The sequence below is a fragment of the Lepisosteus oculatus genome, chromosome 14, assembly GCF_040954835.1.
Source record: "Lepisosteus oculatus isolate fLepOcu1 chromosome 14, fLepOcu1.hap2, whole genome shotgun sequence".
In the NCBI taxonomy this organism is placed as follows: domain Eukaryota; kingdom Metazoa; phylum Chordata; class Actinopteri; order Semionotiformes; family Lepisosteidae; genus Lepisosteus; species Lepisosteus oculatus.
The window spans coordinates 51873449-51882252 of NC_090709.1; the positions used below are offsets into that span (position 1 = coordinate 51873449).

The following is an 8804-nucleotide window of genomic DNA, read 5'->3' on the forward strand; positions in this document are numbered from 1 at the left end:
TGTCTGTTCCTCTGACTGGGGCAGGAAATGACACACTGTATAATTAGTATTGAGAGACAGGCTCAGTGTTCCCCAGGCTGAGACAGGAGATCACACACTGTATTATTATTATTGAGTATCTGGTTCACTGTTCCCCAGGCTGGGACAGGAAATCACACACTGTATTATTATTATTGAGAGACAGGCTCACTGTCTGTTCCTCAGGCTGGGGCAGGATATCACACACTGTATTATTAGTATTGAGAGACAGCGTCAGTGTTCCCCAGGCTTGGACAGGAGATCACACACTGTATTATTAGTATTGAGATACAGACTCACTGTCTGTTCCTCCTGCTGGGACTGGAGATCACACACTGTTCTATTATTACTGAGGGACATGCTCACTGTTTGTCCTTCAGACTGGGACAGGACATTCCACACTAGGTTATCATTATTGAGAGACAGGCTCGCTGTCTGTTCCTCAGGCTAGTACAGGAGATCACGCACTGTATTATTATTATTTAGATACAGGCTCACTGTGTGTTCCTCTGGCTGGGACAGTAGATCACACTGTATTATAATTATTGAGAGGCTGACTCACTGTTTCCCAGGCTGGGACAGGAGATCATACACTGTATTATTATTGAGAGACAGGCTCACTGTCTGTTCCTCTGGCTGGGGCAGGGAATCACACACTGTATTATTAGTATTATTAAGAGACAGGCTCGCTGTCTGCTCCTCAGGCTGGGACAGGATATCACACACTGTTGTAGTGTTCTCTCACGAGGCACCAGTTCTGTAGGGGTTTGGGCATTTACTGGGACAATTATTTTTGTGGCAGTAAATCACAAAATTGATTATTTTAATGGTCTTAGAATCCAACCATGCGACATAACTCAAACAACGCACACACAGGTACTAATACACGAGGATACATTTGTTAATATATAGAATATGCATGCAAACCTAACAGATCTTATCGTAAGGCTTAACAGAATACAAAAGATATAAATTCAAAGAGTTACACATATCAAGAGGACATAAGTATATCATTCATTTAGACCGTTTCGTAATTGAACTTGTTTACAACGTCTACATGAGATACTCAAAACAAGAACATAACCCTTAGGAATTAAATTGATATCAACTGGTTGGGAGCAGTAATGCAATAAGGTTGAATACTCACTGCCGGTGGGGCCCTCTTCTCACCGTTTCCGTAGTGTAGCGGTTATCACGTTTGCCTCACACGCGAAAAATCCCCGGTTCGAAACCGGACGGGAACAGCCTCTTTTTGTACGCTCCTGTACTTCATAGAGGTCTTGAGCGACCGGTCACATGTTCCTTTCCTTCTGAGTGACGTTCCTGCAACACTCTCCCGCTACTCTTGGTGCGCTCATGCCGCAACACAGGAAGGCTGGAGCAGGTGGCTGTGGGATTTGCGCACCGCCGAAATAGCTCAGCTGGGAGAGCGTTAGACTGAAGATCTAAAGGTCCCTGGTTTGATCCCAGGTTTTGGCATTTTGTTTCATCGCGCCCTTTGTTCCTCTCTCCAGCGCCCCCTGCCTAAAGTGACGCGTCCCTTTCTCAGCCCGAAACGCAAGCGAGACACCAGCAGCGGTCCCTGCAGGTCTCCTTAGTGTAGAGGCTATCACGTTCACCTAACACGCGAAAGGTCCCCGGTTCGAGACCGGGCGGAAACCGCCTCGTTTTGCACGCTCCCGTACATCACAGAGGTATTGAGCGACCGGTCATTTGTTCCCAATGTATTTCCGGTGCCTTCGTGCACTCTTGTACCAAACGCACGTTCCTTCTGTACGCGGAGCCGATCATTTGCAATTGAGCTGTGCAGACAGACCAGGACGAGCTCTGTCGGCTCAAAAGCAGCGCAGGACCTGCAAGAACAACAGAAAGATTAGCATCCAGCGGGGGCTTCTTAGTGAGCCCAAGATCTCATCAAAAATCGGCTAAAGCAACAGGGCTGGGCGCATTGTTCCATTTTCCAACCACTCTCGGTGTAAACAAGTCCCTCCTGGTCTCTGCTTGAATTGCACTTTCCTGCGTTTGCTTTGGTGTAACTGGCTTCCCCTGCATGGGCGATTGTGAAGAAGATCCTTAGTAAGTCATTGAAGAAAACCGAGAAGAGGTCGGAGTGGCCTCTGTTGTTCATCAATGATCCAGTCAGGCAGTACTCCTGTGTAAAGTGCCGTTCGTTCACATCGATTGGCTTTTTTTTGCCTTCATTCGTGCAAGTAGTAAAAGCAGACGCCCCTTTAGGGAGCCCGTCAGCACCCGGAGTTTTCCCCTTCTGTAAGCTCTCCATAGCCTCTCAGCTCTTCTACTGTCAAATCCCCCTCAAGTACTTCCCTATCTTCTTCACTCAAAAGGTTTTCTAGCTTTGAGGTAAAAAAATGAATTTCTTCATCCTTTACCTCTGTAGAGCTGTACAGTCTTGAGTAGAAGTGTCACGCCCTCTGCAGCCAGTGGGCGGTATTCTCTGTCCTGTCCCTAGTTTCTGGTCTGCTGTCCTTCCTGTCCCTCTCTTTCCCTTAGGCTATATATTTCGGGGTCTTGCGCTCTGTCCTCGCTCAGCACTGACGTTCGGATGTCCTGAGACCCGCCTAGCACCAGGGTGCCCCACGTCCGCTCCCTGAGGGCACAGGTTTCTATACGGCATTCCTGAACTCTTTGCACTAATGAGCCCGGGCCTTTTTCCCGTCTCGCCGCTACGCATATGGGTCTTTTTCCGCCCTCCTGCTCCCCACGGTTAGTCCCCTTGGACGTCCGTGACAAGAAGGCCTCGATGCAGGAGAGGATAGCACTCAGCTCTGTACTCTCTCTTCCCTCCTCATCAACTACACTTTCCATGACAGACTTGGAGCCTACCACTTTCCTGAAAAAGAAGCGAGTACACTTCTCATTTTCTTCCAAGAACTGCACTCTGCTTCTTAACAGCACTCCTCGACTGCTTTCTTCGGCTATGCTCCGGATGTCCTTTTTTAAAAGGGTGATATCCTCGAGCACATCGAAGCCACTGTGCAGCATCGTGTAGAGACGCTGCAGCTGCCTCTGTTTCCTGGCTAGCACTGCTCTCCGTCTGGCAGCAGCCTTCCTTCCCTCAGCCATGAAAAAGACCTTTGTCCTCACCTTCACCTCCTCCCACCACTCTCCTACTGACCCGTACAGACACTGCAAGGACAGCCACTGTGATAGTTTCTCCTTGTAGCAGGATACTACCCCCTCGTTCTCTAGCAGCTTTGTGTTGAGTTTCCAGAGGCCTGGGCCAAAGACAGTCCCGCCCTGGAGTTCCACTCTACACCCTAAAGCCTGATGATCTGAGAAGAAGACAGGCTGAAGAGTGACCCCAACAACTTTCACTCTCTCTGAGACAAAGCAATAGTCAATTCTGGAGCTGCTATTCCTCCCTGACCGTGTATATCCTGCTGTTGTGGGATATATACATCTATATGTGTCTGAGAGTTTAAAGTCTTGAACTAAGTTTTGCAGGGCCAGTGAGCTGGAATCCAATTTTATCGGAGAGCTAGACTGCCTGTCTGTGTGCTCTAAGATACAATTAAAATCCCCTCCCACTATCACGTCAGTGCTACATAACAATAGGGAAGAGAGTGCTTTGAGTAGCTCCACCCTTCCTCCCACGTCAGTAGGACAATACACATTGATTAGACGCAGGTTAACGGTCCCCCATTCGACATCCACACACAGCAACCTGCCATCTATGACCCTCTGAATACTTTTCAATTTGAATGCCCATCCTTTGAAAAGAATGGCCACGCCAGAGGTTCTGTTGTTATTGTCCCCTGACCAATCAGAAGGCCCTTTATCCCACCTATCTTCAAAGCTTTTATACCTCTCTTGATAGGCTAAAGCACACTCCTGCAACATCAACACATCTCCCTCTCTCTGCTGGAGGTGATCAAAGACAGACTGGCATTTAACTCTGTCATTGATACCTCTGGTGTTAAGAGAAATTATGTTTAGAGCCATATTACATAAGAAAGTGGAACCAGTCTTTACAAAACACATTTCTCTTCTGTCTCACCTGTTACCTTCTTCTTTTTCTTCTTACCAATTTCCTGCCAGCCATCCTCTGAATGAGCCTTCATCAGGGTGGCAGCAGTAAAAGTGTTCACGGAGTCCATTTCAAGGAAGGGGGTAGAGGGAGGGTTGGAGGGGTTCCAGCTGTTCCCATCACCATGCTCTCCTTCCTCCTCACTCGGGGAGAAAACAGAGTCATTTTTCCTTTTCCTCAAGTCCAGCTCCTGGGAGCACTGAGGGGAAAGGGGTGCAGCCGATGCACCAGTCTCCTCTTCCCCCTCACCCACCAGCTGCTGTAGATCCTCCGTGATGGACTGGAACTTGAACTTGAACTTTATTGCCATATGTAACCGGTAATGGTACAATGGAATTCTTACTTACAGAAAGTCTCTCGTTTGTAAAACAAGTGTAAAAAACAAAACAAAGTGCAAACAGTGCATCAAGACAATGTACAAACAAACAATAGACAATGTGCAAGTAAACATGCAGACAGTTTGAATGTAAACAATACAGACGTGTAAACAATGACTGGAGACGTATAATAAATAAATTACAATGAGGTAGATGGTGATGGTGTAGGTGTGGTCCGAGGGGGATGGCTAAATGTGTTCGCCAGTCTCACTGCTTGTGGATAGAAGCTATTGAAGAATCTAGTGGTAAGTGTCCGTATGCTCTTATATCTCTTGCCTGAGGGCAGTGGGGTGAAGAGCTCATGCCCGGGGTGGTGACTGTCCTCTGTGATGGCCAGAATTCTACCACGGCAGCGGTCCTCATAGAGCTGTTTAATCTCGGTGAGACTGCAGCCGATGATCTTCTGGGCCATCTTGACCATTCTCTGCAGTGCCTTTTTTTCTCGCGAAGAGGTGTTGCCATACCACACAGTGATCCCGTTGGTGAGGATGCTCTCGATGGTGCAGCAGTAGAAGTTCACAAACACATGTATTGGCATCCCCCATCACTTGAGGCACCTCAAGAAATAAAGGCGCTGCTGAGCCTTTTTCATGATAGAGTCAGTGTTCACAGTCCAGGTTAGATCTTTAGAGATGTGAATTCCCAAAAACCTAAAGCTGGTGACTGTTTCCACTTCCGTTCCATCAATACTGAGTGGGCTGTGAGTGTATGGCCTGTGTCTCCGAAAGTCCACTATTAGCTCTTTCGTTTTCTTTATGTTCAAGTCCAGGTTATTGCTATGACACCACCTAAGCAGCTGTACATCTTCATCCCTGTAAGTGGACTCATCATCATCACTAATCAGTCCTATTATAGTGGTGTCATCGGCAAACTTAATGATGCGGTTGTTGCTGTGTCTTGCTGTGCAGTCGTGAGTAAATAGGGAGTACAACCTTGGACTCAGACAGCAGCCTTGTGGGGTTCCAGTGCTCAGGGTGAGTGGTGTTGATGTTTTATTGCCTATCCGCACCACCTGTGGTTTCTCGATAAGAAAGTCCAGCAGCCAGTTGCAGACAGAGTTGCACAGACCTAATCCCCTGAGCTTTGTCACCAGTTGACTGGGTATGATGGAATTGAATGCTGAACTGTAGTCCACAAACAGCATTCTCACATACGAGTTCTTAGTGTCCAGGTGTTCCAAGGCTTTATGCAGAGCCAGGAAGACAGCATCATCCACTGATCTGTTGTTCTGGTAGGCGAACTGCAAGGGGTCCAGGGACTATGTGATGGAGGAGTTGATGTGTGACAACACCAGCTTCTCCAGGCATTTCATCACCACAGATGTTAATGCTACTGGGCGGTAATCATTCAGGCATGTCACTTTTGTCTTTTTGGGGGTTGGAACAATAGTGTTTTTTTTAAAGCAGGTGGGGACCATGGACTGTGACAGGGAGGAGTTAAAGATGTCCGTAAACACTGTGGTCAGCTGGGCTGCACATGTCCTTAGGACTCGAGGTGGTATCCCATCAGGCCCTGCAGCCTTACGGATTTTCACCCTGCTCAGAGTCTTCTGCATGTCCTGCTCTGAGAGTTTCAGAACAAACTCGCCCTGCACACTTGGGGTCTTCTCAGCATTGCCCGTGTTCAGAGCGTCAAAGCGGGCATAGAAGTGGTTCAGCTCGTCAGGCAGGGATGCGTTGTTCGTGTCAATCTCCTGGCTGCAGCCCTTGTAGCCTGTGATTGACTGTAATCCCTGCCACAGCCTCCGGGTGTCAGCGCACTGCGTTTCAAGCCGCACTCTGTAGCTCCGTTTGGCGCGTTTTATGGCTTCCTGTAATGCATACCGTGATTTCTTGTACAGCTCTTTGTCCCCCGATTTGAATGCGATGGATCTATCTTTTATTTTATTGCGAATGTCGTTGTTGAACCACGGTAATCTCACTGTCTGGGAGATTCCAAGGGAGAGTCTCATCCCAAGTGGTTTACAACCCCAAGGTCAGAGTGCATGGTTACTCACACTGGGCACCAATAAATGTAGGCATCCTCTCACGAGGCACCAATAAATGTAGGGGTTTGTGCATTTACTGGGCCAATTGTTAATTGTAGCAGTAAGTCACAAAATGATTCTCGAATGCCCATGGAACTTTCAACCAATGAGCAACCGTAGTTCCTCCAGGTAAAACTCCAGCTCCTCCTGGACATCCTCAGACTCAGCTCAGACAGTCACATAACGGCCAATGTGTCTGAGTGCCAGGACTTTTCCTTGTTCTAAGAGTTGAGAACGGATGTTGCCCGCGCGTAACCAAAGGATCCACCCGAGGTTAGCCCAGCAGCAAGCCTCGTGAACCCACCGCGAACGCTCACCTGATCAACGAGTGAACTACAGTCAGAGCTGTGGACAGCTGAATATCAGTATTCAGGACTCGCGCTACATTGGGAACGAACCAGTCTTCTTCCTGTCTAAAGATTGTGACTTTCTCGGATCTGCAGTCACTTTTCTGTGTGCAAACTCTCGTTAGTTTAAGCCAACACTAACTAACCAGTCTTCAGAGAGCATCAGCAGCGCACCGCAACAGAAATCTCTCTCCTCCTTCTCCTTCTCTCACGTCGAAACAGCACTGCCTGGCACTGGGCCAAAGAGCGCCGATTGGACGCAGCAACAGCCTGCCTCTGCTTCTTTGCCTCCGCAGGACATCTGAATCCCCACAGAGCGGACTAGTATTCAACATTATGCATTACAGCTCAAGAATTCAATTGTTACCTCACTCTGAGTTGATATCAATTGAATTCCTATGAATCATGTACTTGCTTTTGAGTATCTATTGTACAAGTTGTAACAAAGTTCATTTACAAAATGATCTAAATGAATGATATACGGAAAGTATGTCCCTCTTGGTTTGTAAGTCTTCGTGATTGAATATATACCTTTTGTATTCTGCTAACCCTCACTATAAGATCTGTTATGTTGATATGCACATTTTATGTAATAATAAATGTATTTCCGTGTATTAGTATCCATGTGTGTGTGCCTTGCTGAGTTATCCCGCTGGGTCGGTCTTCTAATAACCATCAAAGAATCATTTTGTGACATACTGCTACAATTAATAGTTGTCCCGGTAAATGCACAAGACACCTACATGTATTGGTGCCTCGTGAGAGGATGCCTACAAGCTCCTCCAGTAAGGACAGTAGGCTCTACTGTACACAGAGAGGGGTGGGGGCGTGGATTAAGCCGATACCCTGGCTTCTCTCCAGACACAGTTGGATGAGCTCCTCCAGTCAGGACAGAAGGCACTACTGTACACAGAGAGAGGTGGGGTGCGGAACAAGCTGATACCCTGGCTTCTCTCCAGACACAGCTGGATGAGCTCCTCCAGTGAGGACAGTAGGCTCTATTGTACACAGAGAGGGGTGGAGGTGTGGAACAAGCCGATACCCTGGCATCTCTCCCGACACAGCTGGATGAGCAGCTCCAGTTAACACAGGTGGCTCTACTGTATACAGAGAGGGTTGGGACAAGGGAACAAACTGCCCAGCCTTGTTGTTAAAGTCGATACCCTGCCTACAAGCTCCTCCAATTAGGACAGGTGGCTCTACTGTACACAGAGGGGGGAGCAAGCTGATACCCTGGCTTCTCTCCAGACACAGTTGGATGAGTTCCTCCAGTCAGGACAGTAGGCTCTACTGTACACCGAGAAGGGTGGAGGTGGGGGTGTGGATTAAGCCAATACCCTGGCTTCTCTCCAGACACAGCTGGGTGAGCTCCTCCAGTCAGGGCAGGAGGCACTATTATACACAGAGAGCGGTGGGGGTGTGGAACAAGCTGATACTCTGGCTCCTCTCCAGACACAGCTGGATGAGCTCCTCCAGTCAGGACAGGAGGCTCTACTGTACACAGAGGGTGGTGGGGGAGGGGAACAAGTTGATACCCTGGCGTCTCTCCAAACACAGCTGGGTGAGCTCCTCCAGTCAGGACAGGAGGCGCTACTTTACACAGAAGGGGGTGGGGGAGGGGAACAAGTTGATACCCTGGCGTCTCTCCAGACACAGCTGGGTGAGCTCCTCCACTCAGGACAGGAGTCTACAAACACTGCTGGATGAGGTTCTCCAGTTAGGACAGGAGGCTGTACTGTACACAGAGAGGGGTGGGAGAAGGGAACAAGCTGATACATGTTTGTCCAGTGCGGGACAAGCCAACACAAGGGAGCAAATTCGCAAACATCCAGGCATCGTAGTGTAGCAGGGTGTAACGGAACTGCTACACTATGGAAACCTGCAGGGTCTGCTGCTGGTGTCTCGCTTGCGTTTTGGGCTGAGAAAGGGAAGCGTCACTTTAGGCAGGGGGCGCTGGAGAGAGGAGCAAAGGGTGCGATGAAACAAAA

General features: G+C 48.5%; 1 non-coding gene across 1 annotated transcript; it reads left to right on the plus strand.

Annotated features, from left to right (window-relative positions):
• Positions 1 to 1424: 1424 nt before the first annotated feature.
• On the plus strand, positions 1425 to 1497 carry trnaf-gaa (transfer RNA phenylalanine (anticodon GAA)). The gene has a single exon. It is a non-coding gene; the product is annotated as a tRNA-Phe (tRNA).
• Positions 1498 to 8804: the final 7307 nt, after the last annotated feature.